At 44.5% G+C, this 15,990-nt stretch overlaps 1 non-coding gene and 1 pseudogene across 1 annotated transcript; both read left to right on the top strand.

The window, feature by feature from the left end:
- Window positions 1–3,236: 3,236 nt before the first annotated feature.
- On the top strand, window positions 3,237–3,309 carry trnav-uac (transfer RNA valine (anticodon UAC)). The gene has a single exon. It is a non-coding gene; the product is annotated as a tRNA-Val (tRNA).
- An 8,808-nt stretch (window positions 3,310–12,117) lies between these two features.
- LOC144673674 (uncharacterized) lies at window positions 12,118–13,071 on the top strand (annotated as a pseudogene).
- Window positions 13,072–15,990: the final 2,919 nt, after the last annotated feature.

Genomic DNA, 15,990 nt, shown 5'->3' with positions numbered 1-15,990 from the left:
TGACATTTATACTTCTCCAGGTTTCGAATTATATTCTTAAAAATGCATGGCTTGGAAGAAAGAGAGAAAGATGGGGACGGATTTGCTGTAAGGCCGTTCGTACATGTGTGAGGTGTTGAATGAGCTGCTGATGTGCTGTGTCATCTGATGATTCTAATTTTAGATCAATTTCTCTGCCGCATGGCTAAGATTTTCAGCCAAATTGTACTTCCACAAAACAAGGTTCTGAAGTGCAATAAGACAGCCCAGTTTGACATTCTACGTCGTTCTGCAAGGAGCTGCGTGTTGTTTTTGTAGTCTAGTGGTTATCAAATTTGCTTTACACGCCGAAAGTTTCCTGAATCGAAACTCATTGAAGAACAGTAGAACTGGAAACATTTGTGGAAAATGTTCTTACCGCCATTGACAACCCGGATCTGAGTGACACTGAATGTTGATGGGGGAAAAATATTCACGGCTTCGCCTCTGAACCACCAAACTTTACAGGTAACAGCCGAACGCGCTGACCAATTGTGCTACAGAGACTGATGCAACTTTCTGTGTTCTTTGTACAGGTACAGCCAAGTCTCTTTGAACATCAGCACAAGTTTCTCACCTCTTCAAACATCTTCTGCTTTGTTGTTTTTTCAAACTATTTTTATGACCAAGTGAGTAACTTCAGACTTTGCTACATTTTTCTCCGTCTGTCATCTTGTTAGCCAATCACCTCTTATATATTATAAAAACAGAAAATGCTGGCAAAACTCAGCAGGTCTGACATAATCTGTGGAGAGGGAAACCGAGTTAACGTTTCGAGTCCGTATGACTCTCCTTCAGACCTGAAAAGAAATAGAAAGTGATAGAATTTATGCTATTCAAGCGGGGCGGGGAGGGGGCGGGAGGGGGGCGGTGTGGGGCGGGTAGAGCAGGCGAGATTGGATAGAAGGTCAGTGATAGGTGGGGGTGGAGGAGAGATTGACAAATGTGTCATGGACACAAGACAAAGGGAGTGTTAATGGCAGTGGTCAGGGCTGAAGAAGGTGCGGATAGTGGCATAAAAGTAAGGAAGCAGAATGTGTGAATAGAAGAACAAGGGTCAGCACTTTGTGAAAGAGCAACATGGAACAAGTAACAGATGGCTCTATTTTGGGCTGGTGTGGGGGGAAGTGCGGTGATTGGGGAAAAAGGATAGAAAAGGAGATAAATGGGGGATAAAATAATGAATAAATTAATAAAAATAAGTAAATAAAAATAAAAATACATTTTTATAGCGAGATTTTAAAAAGGGTGAAATTAGAGGACAGAGTTTACGGTCTGAAATTGTTGAACTCAATATTCAGTCCGGAAAGCTGTAAAATGCCTAATCGTAAGATGTGGTGTTGTTCCTCCAGTTGGCGTTGAGCTTCACTGGAACATTGCAGCAGGCCAAGGACGGACATGTGGGCTTGAGAGCAGGGTGGAGTGTTGAAATGGTAAACGACAGGAAGGTCTGGGTCATACTTGCAGACAGACCGAAGGTGTTCCACAAAGTGGTCACCCAGTCTGCGTTTGGTCTCTCCAATGTAGAGGAGACCGCATTGGGAACAGCGAATGCAGTGGACCAAATTAAAGGGGGTGCAAGTGAAGCACTGCTTCACCTGAAAGAAGCGTTTTGGCCCTTGGAAAGTGAGGAGGAAGGCCCCTGAAGGGCCAACTGTCAATTGTTCTTTCACAGAGTGCTGATCCTTGTTCTGCTATTCACACATTCTGCTTTCTTGCCTTTATGCCACAATCAGTATCTTTTTTCGCCCTAACCGCTGTCATTAACACTCCCTTTGTCTTGTGTCCCTGACTCCTTTGTCAACCCTTCCTGATCCCCCACCTATCTCTGACCTTCTCACCTGCTCTACCCAACCCCTCGTATAACAGTATAAACTACATCACTTTTCTGCTTCCCTTTCGCTCTGAAGAGTCACAAGGACTCGATACATTGACTATGTTTCTCTCTCCACAGATGCTGTCAGATGGTGAGTTTTTCGCGCATTTTCTGTTTTTAATACAGATTTCCAACATCCACAGTGTTTTAAATTATTAAGTTGCTTCTTCTATATTGTTCTGCAGTCTCTCAGCTTTCTACATAACTCCACCATCTCAGCTGAAGGTTATCCATAGGTTCCAGAAAAGATTGAACTCGCACCCTCTGACTTACAAGACAAGTGTTGTAACCACTGAGCTATGGAGCCACCTATTAACTTAATCTAACGGAAAATCGACCATATTCAGTAAAACGAGGTGGCGGCTGAAGTTCCAGGTGGATGACATTTGATAGACCTGGAAATGTCTGAGAGGGAGAACAGGGAATTAAAAGATGCGACATGAAAGCGGCAGAATTTGATGTGTGTCAGTTACTTTCAGTGATGAATTTCTGCCGTGTGTCGCCTTGTCAGTTTCACAGGAGCCGCAGGGATGAAGTTGGTGGCACCTGGTTAAAATTAGGAATAATGAGAACTGTAGTCAGCAGGATTCAAACCTACAGGGGGAGAGACCAATGGATTTGAAATCCATCACCTTAAACATTCAGTCACGACTAACAGCAGCTTCCGAGCTCAAATGTGTTCTTGTCAAATCAGAAATGGCTACAAAATAAGTCACTCGGCCCATCGTGCCTGTGCTGGCTCTCTGGAAGAACAACTCAACCAATTCCACACACCCGCCTTTCTCCCACAACAATTTATATTTGTATGGCCTCTCCGCGTTTTTCCAAACAAAATAAAGTTCACAACCCGCCCTGTATTCAACTAGAATCTCCTCTTGTTCTCCGAAAGGGAATTCCTAAAGTTCCCCAAAGTGGGAATGTGACTTAAACTGTGGCAGTGCTGGGATTCGGATCCAATCCTCCAGGGATTTGAAGAAACCCAAGTCCAAATCTTCATGTTACTGGGTCGGGAAAACTTTGTTAATTAAGGGAAACAGTGCATGGATTCTGCAGAAACTCCTTCTTCAAAAGTGAATTAGACACTGACTTGAAATAGAGAAAAATTAGGCTTATGGAGAGAGAGAAATATATTGAGACAAATTGGTTCCTCTTTAAAAAGGAAGCTGGCACAGAAGAGATAATCTAATGACCATCCAACCTGCTGTGCCATTTGATGATGACATTGTTGATCAGTCTGTCTCCAGCATTCCTAATGAGAACAGCCGAATTCCATTTCTTCAAAACAAAGACTCAAAAATGCTGTTGCGGAACTGCATTGTAGTCAGATGCATTTATCAATGGAGTTTCTGTAGTGTAGTGGTTATCACGTTCGCCTTACACGCGAAAGGTCCCCGGTTCGAAACCGGGCAGAAACTTTACCGCAACTTACACATTTAAGTAAGAGGAAAAGCTGCGTTGCTCCTTCTTGTTGTTGAATATTAGCTGAATGCAGTGTCTCACAGCCGTATTGCACTTGCTCTTCGCCTTATCTGTTGGAACTCGCCGGGTAACAGGAGAGTTGGCGATTTCTGTCTTTTTTTGTCGCTTAAGGATCCAATGACAACCCGGGACTGTGAGACAATGAATGCTGCTCCAGCTAACAGCAATCGCTGTTGTCATTGGCTGAAGAAGTCGGTTGTGTTCTAGAGAAACGTGTCATTTTGTCGGAGAAAAGTGTCTCTGTTGAAAGAGGTTTGAAATGAAAATAAAAGGCACAGAAAGCATGGATAAGCCGGGCTGTAAAGCTGCAAACGTGGGGGTCTAGTGGTTAAGGTTTGGCGCTTATAAATGTCATGAGAATGATTAATATAAATATGCATTACTTCTTGATTGAAAACTGAAAACGCATATCAGTTCCGCCTGAATCAGTGGAGTGGGAGCTGGAGTATTGCATCAGCGCCGGAAATGTCACCCGTGCAACAGGCCGCGAGCAAATACAGAGGTGAAGATAAGGAATGAGAGAAGCGCATGGCAGGCTGCAAATCACTGACTATAGAGACGGTGGTTCACGGCAAAATATAGCGGTAATAGGGGAGATTTCACTGTTTACACTGACACAAACCTCTCCCAGGTCTGGTTCCGAATCTTGTGCCAAATGACAAAAAAATTCTCACTGAATTTACTCAGTCCCATGACGTCAGAGGAGCTGAACACAAGGGAAGAAGGTGGATTTTGCTGGAATGGGTTGAAGATGATAGAATGACTGTGAAGGCAGCAGCAGTGGGGATGGAAATGAAACAATTATAGAAAGTTACTTTGAAAGGGTAGTTGTGATTGGTTGATCAAGAGTGATATTTTTGCCAGTTTGAACAGCAGGAAGATAAATCTGTCCCATTCCCACCCACATTTTGCACCATCATCCCTTTCGTCAGTTTCTGTCTCATGCCTTGTAACCTATCACAGTCCTTCCGTTTTGTCCTTTCACTCCCCTTCGCCTCTGGACTTGTTTTCCATCTGTTACATCTGTGACTTTTCCAACTCTGATGAAAGATCATCCAGCTGGAAGATTAACTCTCTTTCTCACTCCACAGACGCTGCCAAACCTGGTTTCATTTAATCAGGAATTTCTGTTCATTGTGACAGTTCACACAGTGGTAAGCAAAAGGTTTTCCTTGACCGGGAATTGCCAGTGAAAGCACCATATCCTCAGCACTGAACAGTCACAACTTCCAGTGAAGCAGAGGGCAATTTTAATGCAGAAACAACCAAATCGATTTTTCACAAAGTGGGAAGGAGAAAGACTCAGTTTGAGCGGTGATACTGCTGGAGCAATGGAGAGCTGGGGATCACCCATGGAAGCTGCAAAGTTTTCAGGAATAATGGCGCCTAGCGTGGGGCTCAAATAGATGGCCCCGGAGTTTAGAGTTTCATGCTCTATCGATTAAGCTAACCGGACCAGCATTTAAAGCCGTTCATATTCCAAAATACATCATTAGAAATCCTGATTTCCAGTTGGTGTCTCAGCTTGTTCTGAGTTTAACTCATGTGAATAAAGCTTGTGATGATAAAAATGTGTTCATCCCCTTGGGGAACTGAAGCACATTGACACAAACAGAGGATGACAGATAGACATTTACACCGAGGGTGACAGAGGCCGAAGGAGAGGCAAACACCAAGAAAGCAAGGGCGACACCAACTTGGCCAATTATTGTTCCTTTCCAGACTCCAAATTGAGTAAATGTTTGCAGATGAATGGAAATGAATAAACGCGGAAGGGAAGTAGGTAAAGTACACGGGAATGTTGGAAGGTTTTTATTCAATTTAACCAATAACTAACCCTGGAGGCATCTAAAGGAAGATGTGCAGTTAGCCAGACTCAAACCTGCTTCGGGAGACCCCAATGGATCTCAAGCCCATTACTTTAAACACTTGGCCCCAACTACAGGCCTTACGGTGATTTTAATGTTGTTCATATAACATCCCCGAACGGTTCTAGCAGCGATAGAGAGCATTCGGCTCCACATCTTCCCGGTCACCCTGCAATTTACACTGACTCTCCTTGTTCTTCCTACCAAAATGAACATCTTAAAAGGACACCGACTTCGAGCCGATTCTGAGATGATGTGACTGAAAGGGCAGCACACACAGGAGACTGGAGTCTAAACCCAACCCCCTGAGACCGCTCGGCCATGCTATCTCCACTCAATGCACACTAACCATTGCCTTGAGTGGTGTTTGCACTGAATTACAACATAACCAACATAACCAAGATAGTCCATTTTACCTCCCGAGCCCATCATAGTATCAGGTTCAAAGTTACCCCACAGATAGAGGCCATTCAGCCCGTGTCATAGCAACATAGGGCTCAGGAACAGGAGCAGGAATAGGCCATTCAGCCCTTTGAGTCTGTTCTGCTGTTCAATAAGGTCATGGCTGATTTGGTTGTGGGCTCAACTCCAATTTCCTGTCAGCCCGCCATAACCCTTGACTCCCTTGTCTATCAAAAATCTGTCTAAGTCTTCCTTGAATAAATTCAATGACTCAGCCTCCAATGCTTTCTGGGAAAAATAATTCCACAGACTAACAACCCCCCGAGAGAGAAAAAGAAACTTCTCATCTCCGTCTGAAAAGGGAGACCTCTTACTCTTCTAGAAACTAACTCGCCTGGTCCCACTCCCTCGCCTTTTCCCCGGAGACCTGGGTTTTCTGTCCAATCCTCTCTTGAAATCCACGATTGAACCTGCCTCCCCTACACTCTCAGGTAGTGCATTCCAGATCCTAACCACTCGCTGTGTAACAGAGAAACCCCTTTAGAATTATTGGCTTCGGGACAATCAGAATATTTGGTAACAGATAAAACTTAAAGTTTCAAAGGGAGATAGCAACTGTTGTAGGAGAGCTGGTTCCCGGTGACATGGATGTGTCTGCAGTGGGTGGGATCAGGCAGTTTCCATGTATCCACGATGAATGTCCCAAATTTAATTTTGGGAGAATGAAACTGATAGAGAACAATTGTCATTCTGGTAGCAGCAATCTGAAGCTTTAACTCACTGACCCCCTGCTTTAGGGGATCTCGAAGAGTCAACTTTCATCAGTTTCTGTTGCACAATTGATCAGTGCATTCAGCTGAGAACTGAAAAAAATCGGCGGTTTGAGGCCACCCAGGGCCGAATCCGTCGTCGTTTTCTCCCCATCAACATTCATTCCCACACAGGTCTGGCTGGCTCTGTGGCTCTGAAACCACAGGAAAATATCGCCCAACGTTGCAAGCTCGACTTTTACCCTCTGAGTTCCCACATCAATCTTCATTTCTGAACTTTCATTTCAAAGAATATTCTGAATATTCATTTTATAGAAAATAAACGATCATGTACCTCCATCTAGCCCAATAGAAATCGATGAAGTTATTGGATCAAACAACCGCATCAATTTTTCTCTCTTCCTCAGCTCCACAGTAAGTGAAACAGGGAAATGCAGCAATTATCCAGCCCAACACTCTCCAATCAGCCGCTGCCAGAAGAAGCATTTTTTTAAAACTATTATTATTTTGCTGAATTTTATTTTGAGAAAGAATGAAGACTCAGGGAGGTGGTGGCTTAGTGGTATTGTCACTGGGCTAGTAATCCAGAGACACAGGGTAATCCTTTGGGGGCCAGGGTTGGAATCCCACCTGGAATTGAAAGTCTAATGGTGACCATGGAACGATTGTCATAAGAACTCATCTGGTTCACTAATGTCCTTTAGAGAAGCAAGAATGACACCAACCTGTTTCTGTTTTTGTTCTATTTTCCAGTGCTAGTTTCATGACTGTTTTCGTGAATGAACGGAAATATGAAAACTCTCGAATGTTTGGTTGGAGTAGATTCAATTTAGCTGATAATTAACTCTGCAGACAGAGAGTTAAAACCAGGGAAGATGGGAAGCGGAAAACCCCAATGGATTTGGACTCCAACGCCTTAACCACTCGGCCACGACGACTGGTCCTCTGCACAGTTTAATGTTGTTGGTATAAAATCATAAATGCCTACAGCAGAAAAGGAGTAAATTCGGCCCATTGTGTCCGTGTCGGCTCTCTGGAAGAGCAAGTTAACTAATTTCATAATCCCACCTTTTTCCCACAGCAATTTATATCGATCCTGTCCCTCGTCGTCCTTCCTGTAAAAATGAAACACCGCATACATACCCCTAAATAAAATTTGAGCTGGCACGTGTTCGACCTGCTGTTCGAACAGCTCATGTACAACTTGCAATTTCCAAAACCCACCAACCTCATCACTGTGGCTCCTGTGAAACTGACAATGGATCACACGGCTGACATTCATTACTGAAAGTAACTGACACACGTCAAATTCTAAACGCTTCCATGTTGCAGCTGTTTCTGCTTCTGTCCCTGCCTCGCCTCCAACTCCCTGTGCCCGTTAAGCTCCCAGATCAATTAGCTGCTTGATGCAGGCAATGTCAGTTCACGAACCCAATTTTTTCCTGGAAAGCAGGGAATGTAAGACACGAAGCTTTGAGTCGGGATGGGTTGACAGGAGCTCATTTTCCTGATTGTCCGAGATACTGATTACACGAATATGCACAGTGTCAATTATCCACAGCCAGACTCTCCTTCCAATCTTGTGCACCTTGTTAAGCTTTGAAACTGTTAATATTTTCACACTGGATTTCAATTGAAGAAAGCGGAGCTGGGATGAGTTTATGTTCAGTCGATGTACTGCAAGAAGGTACACAACAGGCTCATGATATAAGTGCCTATTTTGAAAGGGTTGCTCCATCTCCATATCATTATGTTTATGCAGAAGCCCTGTAAAAGGTGCAAGAAAGGTTTACTGGAGTGATGCCAGAACTGAAAAGTTATAATATTCAAGAACGATTGAACAGGTTAAACAGGTTTTCTCTGGAAAGCAGGGTGAGGGATGACTTGATCGAAGCTGTTAATATTAGAAAAGTGTTTGGAAGATGTTTCCTCTTGCGGATAGACAAGAATGAATATAACTTAGTCACCAATAAATCCAACGTCCATTTCAGAAGCAAAGTCTTTGACCAGAGATAAAGGCTGAAAATGATAGAAATACTCGGAATATCTGGGAATTTCTGTGGATTGAGAGTCAGAGTTATGTTTTAAATTCTGTGCACTGACTCAGTACAACCCTGCTGAAAAGTCACACACTTGAGAGGAAAAATATGTCTCTCTCCACTGACGTTACCAGTCCTGTTTCGAATTCCAAAATGTCCTGTTTTTATTTCAGATTTACAGCATCGCTTTTCTCTTTTCCTTGGATGAAAATGTAGAACACATTTCCAGAAGGATTTGAAATCCAAGTCGGAGTTGCACACTCCTGGGTAAAGTCACACGTTGAAAACATTATTCACCAGATGAATGTGGAAATGATTCACTTGATCATCTGATGAGTTGACACAGCAGCAGTCACATCTGATGGAGAAAATTCTGGTAGTTCATGTGTGCAAAGTTTGGTCACCAGTCACCAGAGGCTTTAAAAGTTCAAAAGATTTAAGCCGCAATAGGCACATTCTTACTGGCAAGACGGAGTTTAAATGTTCAGTGTGTGGAAAGAAAAATAACTTCTTCACCTCACCTGCTAAGAATCCAGTGAATTGACATCTAGCTGTAAGGGTTTGTTCTGTTGTTAATTACACCCAGGACAGAAGTGTGGTAGAGGCATGTGCACTTTGTTACCTCAATTGATATAATAATTTTATATTTTGACCCTAAATCTCCAGTCATTATCGGATCATGAAACAGTATCGGCTTCTAATGGCGGACCTGTCACCCAGCATTCACAGCGGGAAAGAATATGCCTGATACAGAGTCCAGCGTTCGGCGCATGCGCATTGCGTAGTGTGATTGTCACATGCGCATTGCTGTCTCCAACCTGCGAATGCGTGGTTCTGTCTTGTGACCAGAGCAGCAGAGAGCGGGTAAGCAAATGGCGAGGGCAGCAGAGTAACAGAGTTAGTGGGGGGAAGGGAGGAATGGAGCCAGCGGAGTTGTCAGGGAGGTTTCATAAACACGTGGTGCAGGCCGCAGAGCCTTAATCAGAAACTACCGGCCCCATGTTTGCAGTGAACAGACCGGAAATGGCTGGGTCTCTCCCTCTGCTCGGCCCGGAGGAGCGGCTGTGCAGCAGGGCGCATGCGCGGTCATCCTGGTCCAGGTGGCAGGAGGAGCGAATGTTGTGAATTTCTATCCTGAACTCTCAGGGATGGATTTTGGAAAATCCTTTTACAGGGGGTTAGAAGGGGAGAATTTACACACCGCAAACTCAAACCAAGAGGAATTTTTGTCTCTTGTAATTTCTATCTTGCACTGACAGTGATGGATTTTTTTTTATAATCTCCTTTTTACAGGATGTAAAATGGGAAGGATTTACATTTGGGAAACTCAAACCAAACATCACATCAAGATCTAACAGAGTCACCCGATTCATCAGGATCTGAATATTATCAGCCTCTGACTGTGAGCATTGAGTTTCAGCTCACTCAATCACTCACTGTGTAATTTTTTTTTCCTCACCCCCCACCCCGCCCGCCCTGCAGATCTTGCCTCAAATCTTAAATCTGTGTCTGTAATCCTTTTATGATCCACTAATGTGAACATCTTTATCTACCTTATCTCAACCTATCATCAACTTATACACCTCCATAAGAACTCCCCTCAACCTACTTTGCTCCAAGGAGAACAACACCAGTTTCTCCAAACGAATCTTACAACTAAAATCCCTCATCCCTCGACCCATTCTGGTAAATCTCCTCCGTACCCACTCAAGGACCCTCCCATCCTTCGTAAAGTGAGGTGATCACTGGTTTGCACAGACCCAGATGTTCTGTGCCCATGTGTGTGACACCATCACACATTGACAATTACATGGTGACATCATCCCGCTCCCTGGGTATTTCCTAAGCTGGAAGATTTTTCTCTGATTCCAGTGCTTCTGATATCTTTCCAGCTGCAGGATCCAGCAGGAAATTTTAAATTTAAAAACTGTATTGTTTCAGAGTTGAGTATTTTTGACTATTTATCTGCAGTTTAGAGCTTTTAGTGCTGTGCTCTGTTATCTGTTTCATGGCTCTAGGGCTGGTGTGGTTCCTTAACTGTGGATCTGAATCCATGTCCATCTATTGCTCTTTTTCATCCTCTGCCCTCCCTGATCACCTCTCTGCCATTTTCTAACTTTCTCTGTCACTAATTACGAGTGTATTTTAACTATGTTTAGGATTTTACTGTTCCTTCTGCCAACTGTGTCTAAATGAGGTTTCCACTGCTGCCCATCCCCTGACCATGTGCTGCTGGCTCACGAGCTTTATCTTCCCGCAGTATCTTTCAGGAATTGTTTTTCCTGCACTACAGTCCATTTCTCTTCCACTTTAGCGCCTGTGTTGACCATCAAATTCTTCCCACCCTGAAATGGTAATTCATTCATTCTATTGTGTAATGGAACGTACCAAGGTGTTTCACAGGAGTGTTAGAAAGCAACATTTGACACTGAGCCACATGAAGAGATATCAGGGCAGATGGACAAAGGTTTACTGAAAGAGGAAGGTTTTATGGATTATCTTAAAGGAGGAAAGGGAGGTGGAGAGGTTTAGGGAGGAAGTCCTAGAGGTTGTGGCCTTGGCAGCTGTTGGGGGAGACACGAAAAGTGGAGCAGTTAAAACCAGGAATGCTGAGCAGGTCGGAATTAGAGAAGTGTAGATATCTCGGAGGGTTGTGAGGCTGGAGGAGATTACAGAGGTAGGGAGCGAGAGACCATGGAGGGATTTGAAAACGAGGATGAGAAATTTAAAATTGAGGTTCTCCTTAACCCAGAGGCTTTGTAAGTCAGTGGATACAGGGGTGATGGGTGAACAAGACTTGGTGCGAGTAAGCAGAGTTTTGTATTACAGGGAGGTTGAATGTGGGAGGCCGGCCGGGAGTCTCTTAGGATAGTTACGTCTAGAGGGAACAAAGGAATGGATGACAGGTTGAGCAATTACATACAGGGCTATGCGGCTAGTGTGGGAAAATGACTTTGATCGGATTGAATGGCAGAGCAGGCTCGACGGGCTGAAGGGCCTACTCCTGCTCCCATGTCCCTATGAATGTCTGGTTCAGCCTCACACTGTTGTTAGGGAGAGGGATGGAGCCGGTGGTCAGGGAGTGGAGTTTGTAGCGGGGACTGAAGACAATGGCTTCAGTCTTCCCAATATTGGAATGGAGGAAATTTCTGTTGATCCAGACAAGTCAGGATGATGTGTGACTAGGAAGGGATCTGGGAGATGATGGTGTTCACATACACCTGCTACCCTGTTCTTTTAGGTGGTGGAGGTTGAGGTTTCTGGAGACTTTGTCAAAGTTCTTGTAGTGTTGTAGGTATCCCTTGACACCCTGCCTCTCCCACTTCTGTCTCCCTCTCCTCCCTTGTAGGCCAGAGTCTTGTGTTGGTCCAGACTGGGTGGCAGGTTCCCTTCCCTGAAGGACATTAGTGAACCAGTTGAGTTTTTATGACAATCCAGCAGTTTTCATGGTCACTTTTTCCTCGTGCCAGCTCCACAAATTCCCAGATTCGTTCAGCTCAATTTCACAACCTGCCTTTGTGTTTTTGTGGGTTCTCTTTCACTCCCTTTTTTCTGTTTTAAATCAATTTCACAGGGTGTTAGAAGGGGAGGATTTGCAGTCAGGAAACTGAAACCAAACATCACATCAGGATCTATCGAAACCTAAATATCATCGGATTTTGAACATGGAAGGAAAAGGCACCGTTCACAATAGGGAGATACCGTGGAAATGTGGCGATTGTGGGAAGGGATTCAGATACCCGTCTAAGCTGGAAACTCATCGCCGCACTCACACTGGGGAGAGGCCATTCACCTGCTCCCAGTGTGGGAAGGGATTCAGACAGTCATCCAGCCTGAAGACCCACCAGCGAGTTCACACTGATAAGAGACCTTTTAAATGTTCAGACTGTGGGAAGTGCTGGAAAGGGTCTGAGGAACTGATGCGTCATCAGCGTGTTCACACTGATGAGAGACCGTTCAGGTGCTCTCACTGTGGGACTGGATTCAGATGTTCACCTCATCTCACAGGACACCAGCGAACTCACTCAGGGGAGAGGCCATTCACCTGCTCTGAGTGTGGGAAGGGATTCATTACCTCATCCAGCCTGCTGAGACACCAGTGAGTTCACACTGATGAGAGGCCCTTTCAATGTCCAGACTGCGGGAAATGCTATAAAAGCTCTGGGGCGCTGATGTGTCATCAACGCATTCACACTGATGAGAGACTGTTCAGGTGCTCTCACTGTGGGACTGGGTTCAGGCGATCATCTCAACTCACTGTACACCAGAGAGTTCACACTAGGGAGAGACCGTTCACCTGCTCTGAGTGTGGGAAGGGATTCACTCAGTCATCCAGCCTGCTGACACACCAGCGGGTTCACACTGGGGAGAGGCCGTTCATCTGCTCCGAGTGTGGGAAGGGATTCACTCAGTCATCCCATCTGCTGACACACCAGCGAGTTCACACTGGGGAGTGGCCGTTCAACTGTTCCGGGTGTGGGAAGGGATTCACTTGCTTATCCCATCTGCTGAGACACCAGCGAGTTCACACTGGGGAGAGGCCATTCACCTCATCCGGGTGTGGGAAGGGATTCACTCACTTATACCATTTACAGAGACACCAGCGAGTTCACAAGTAACTACACTGATTAGATGTTGTTGTGAAATCACATCCAGGACTGAACCATGTTCATGGGGGTCTCTTTCTGCTGATGTTAATAAACTCCAGGTCAGTTATAGGGTGTAATATCCTGGATAAAAGTCAAATAAATCAGCTTTGTGTTAAACTCACCATGTGTCAAGTGTTTTTAATCTCTCAGACACAAGTTAGTTACTTTTGAAGGGTTCTTCCTCACCCCCGTCTCCTTCCTCACCTCCAACAACATGTGTGAGGAGCTCATGGGGCAGGAAATTACGCTCGGTGGGCGAGTGTCCCGACGTCATCGCGCAGTCCCGCAATATTTCACCAACAATTAAGAAGCCTGTAAGGCCACTAAGAAGTTAATTAAATTCAAATTTACGCTGCCCATCGTACCTAATGGTTGGCAGGCGGGCGAAAAGACCAAGCGGCCTTTACCTTTATCAGGAAACCTCATCCACGGGCGGGACGAGGTCACCTGAAGCAAATCAAATTTTACACTTGAATTAAAAACATGAAACAAAAAGAGAAAATGCTGGAAAAACTTAGCATGTCTGACAGCATCTCTGGAGAGACAGAGTTTTGTTTTTTTGCAAAAAGTATTTTGCAGTATTTCGCTTTTATCTTATTTAGTACACTTCTCTTCCAGGAATGCCTGTCTTGAAGAAGTACGGCCCTGCAGTATTTTGCTTTTATCTTATTAACTAAAAACATCTCCCTGATCATGTGACAGAGTGATATGAGGGGACATGTTTCATAACCTGTATAAAATTTATAATTTCTTTTTCAAATCAATTCATCTCCCGGAGACAGCTCTCTGCCTCAGGGAGATTATGTAGCTCGCTCTCGCGTGCATGCACAAAGGTCACACTCGCCCAGCTCGCACTCCTCCCCCCGCCCGCACAGGCAGCACTGAGCACTGCTGCTCACGTTTCACGCAGCGCAGGCCTTAATTGGCCCCCAGTATGAAATTGCCTTCCGGGCCTGATTGCAGGCAGCGGGCGGCTTCCCGACTGCCCCACTCGCCCCCGCCGAGCCTGCACGCCAAGGGCAAAATTCTACCCATGGAGCTTCTTTGTCACTAAGATTGAGAAAATCCAATCAGCTGCCTCTGCTGCTTCCCTCCCTTCCACTAGCCCACCAGGACAAATTGAACCCTGAACTCACATTTTCTCCAGTTTCTCTCCCATCTCCCCTCATGTCCTCTCAGTGCTCATCTTGTCCACGAGACTCACTTTCTGCTGTACTGACCCCACTCTCACCGATCTACTGATCACCCAACTTCTCCATGTTAGCTGATATTATTCACAGTTTTGTCTCACTCTCTTCTGGTACTGTCCCTCTCACCTTTTAATCCACCATCCTGACCCATCCTAAAAACAGGATGTCTCTTTGCCCCCTCCTATTTCCCATCTCCATGCTACCACTAGGTGACGTCATCCAAAAGCACCGTGTTACTTTACACATGTACACTGACAACGCCCAGCTCTACCTCACCACCATCCCTCTCCATTCCTCCACTGTTACTAAATTATCAAACTGCTTATCCCACATCCAGTACTGGATGAGCAGAAATTTCCTCCAATTAAAAATTGAAGACAAAAGCCATTGTCTTCAATCACCACTACAAATTCCATCCCATAACTACTGTGACCATCCCGATGAGTTATCATAAGGGTACGCTGTCCTATGTTTATCAACCCAGGAATCTTTCTTCCTATACAAGGAAGAGAGAGAGAGAGAGAACTATTTCTGTAATGTTCATTAAATTTCTGAAGATTTTATAAGGTTAATTAGACAGTTATTTCTCACAGATCTCTCCACCTTGAGAAGGGAATGTCCTTACTGACTTCTCACAACTGATTTCTGACTAACCTCACTATTTCTAAGCTACGAGGTTGTTTTCCTAATTTCTTGATGACAAACTGTAGATAACATACTAAACCTACTTGAATGATCAGAATCAGTAACACAAACACTTGAGCTTCCACCAAGAATAAATGTCAAAACTTTTCCGCTAAAATGTGATAACTATCGACTTAGATTCATCCTCCCCATCTGCTGATCATCCCACACAATTCTAAATTATTGACATATTGTAATTACATCTGGTTCAAACAAAAGTTTATGCACAGACTTTAAAGATTCTTCAGCTCTCTGTTAACCTACATCCTCTTCGTGGATATTTTCTAAATCCAGATTCTATTTCCTTCTTCAAATTAATTTGACTCACTTTGATATGTTCAAGGTGTTTAATTCTTTCCTGAATGTTTGAGAGACAATTTTTATCTGGAATAGGTCTTACTGTATTGATAATTTAAAACATTGTTTCATTCTACTGGCCACAATAATCACTCATGCCCTGTTTTTTCTTCTTCATTCATGGGATATGGGCTTCGCTGGCTGGGCCAGCATTTATTGCCCAACGCTAGTTCTGCTTGAGAAGGTGGTGATGAGCTGCCTTCTTGAACCACTGCAGTCCATGTGGTGTAGCTACACCCACAATGCTGTTAGGAAGGGACTTCTAGGATTTTCAACCAACGACAGTGAAGGAATGGCAATATATTTCCCTTTCAGGATGGTGAGTGACTTGGAGGGGAATTTCCAGGTGGTTGTGTTCCCATCTATCTGCTGCCCTGATCCTTCTAGATGTTATTGATCATGGGTTTGGATGGTGCTGTCGAAGGAACCTTGGTGAATTCCTGCAGTGGTCATCATCAAAGCCCATCTACTCTCATCCATTTTCCACCACTTGGCCCGTAGCCCTGTAAGCTGTGGTGTTTCAAGTGTTCATCTAAATACTTCTTAACTGTTGTGAGGGTTCCTGCCTCTACCACTCCCTCAGGCACTGAGTCCCACATTTCACCTGGGCCTGGGGATTTATCCACTTTTAAGGCCGCCATTAGAGACTGAGTCTCAG

This window comes from Cetorhinus maximus, unplaced genomic scaffold (assembly GCF_964194155.1).
Source record: "Cetorhinus maximus unplaced genomic scaffold, sCetMax3.hap1.1 HAP1_SCAFFOLD_431, whole genome shotgun sequence".
Taxonomy (NCBI): Eukaryota; Metazoa; Chordata; class Chondrichthyes; order Lamniformes; family Cetorhinidae; genus Cetorhinus; species Cetorhinus maximus.
This window is presented reverse-complemented; position numbering and strand designations above follow the sequence as displayed.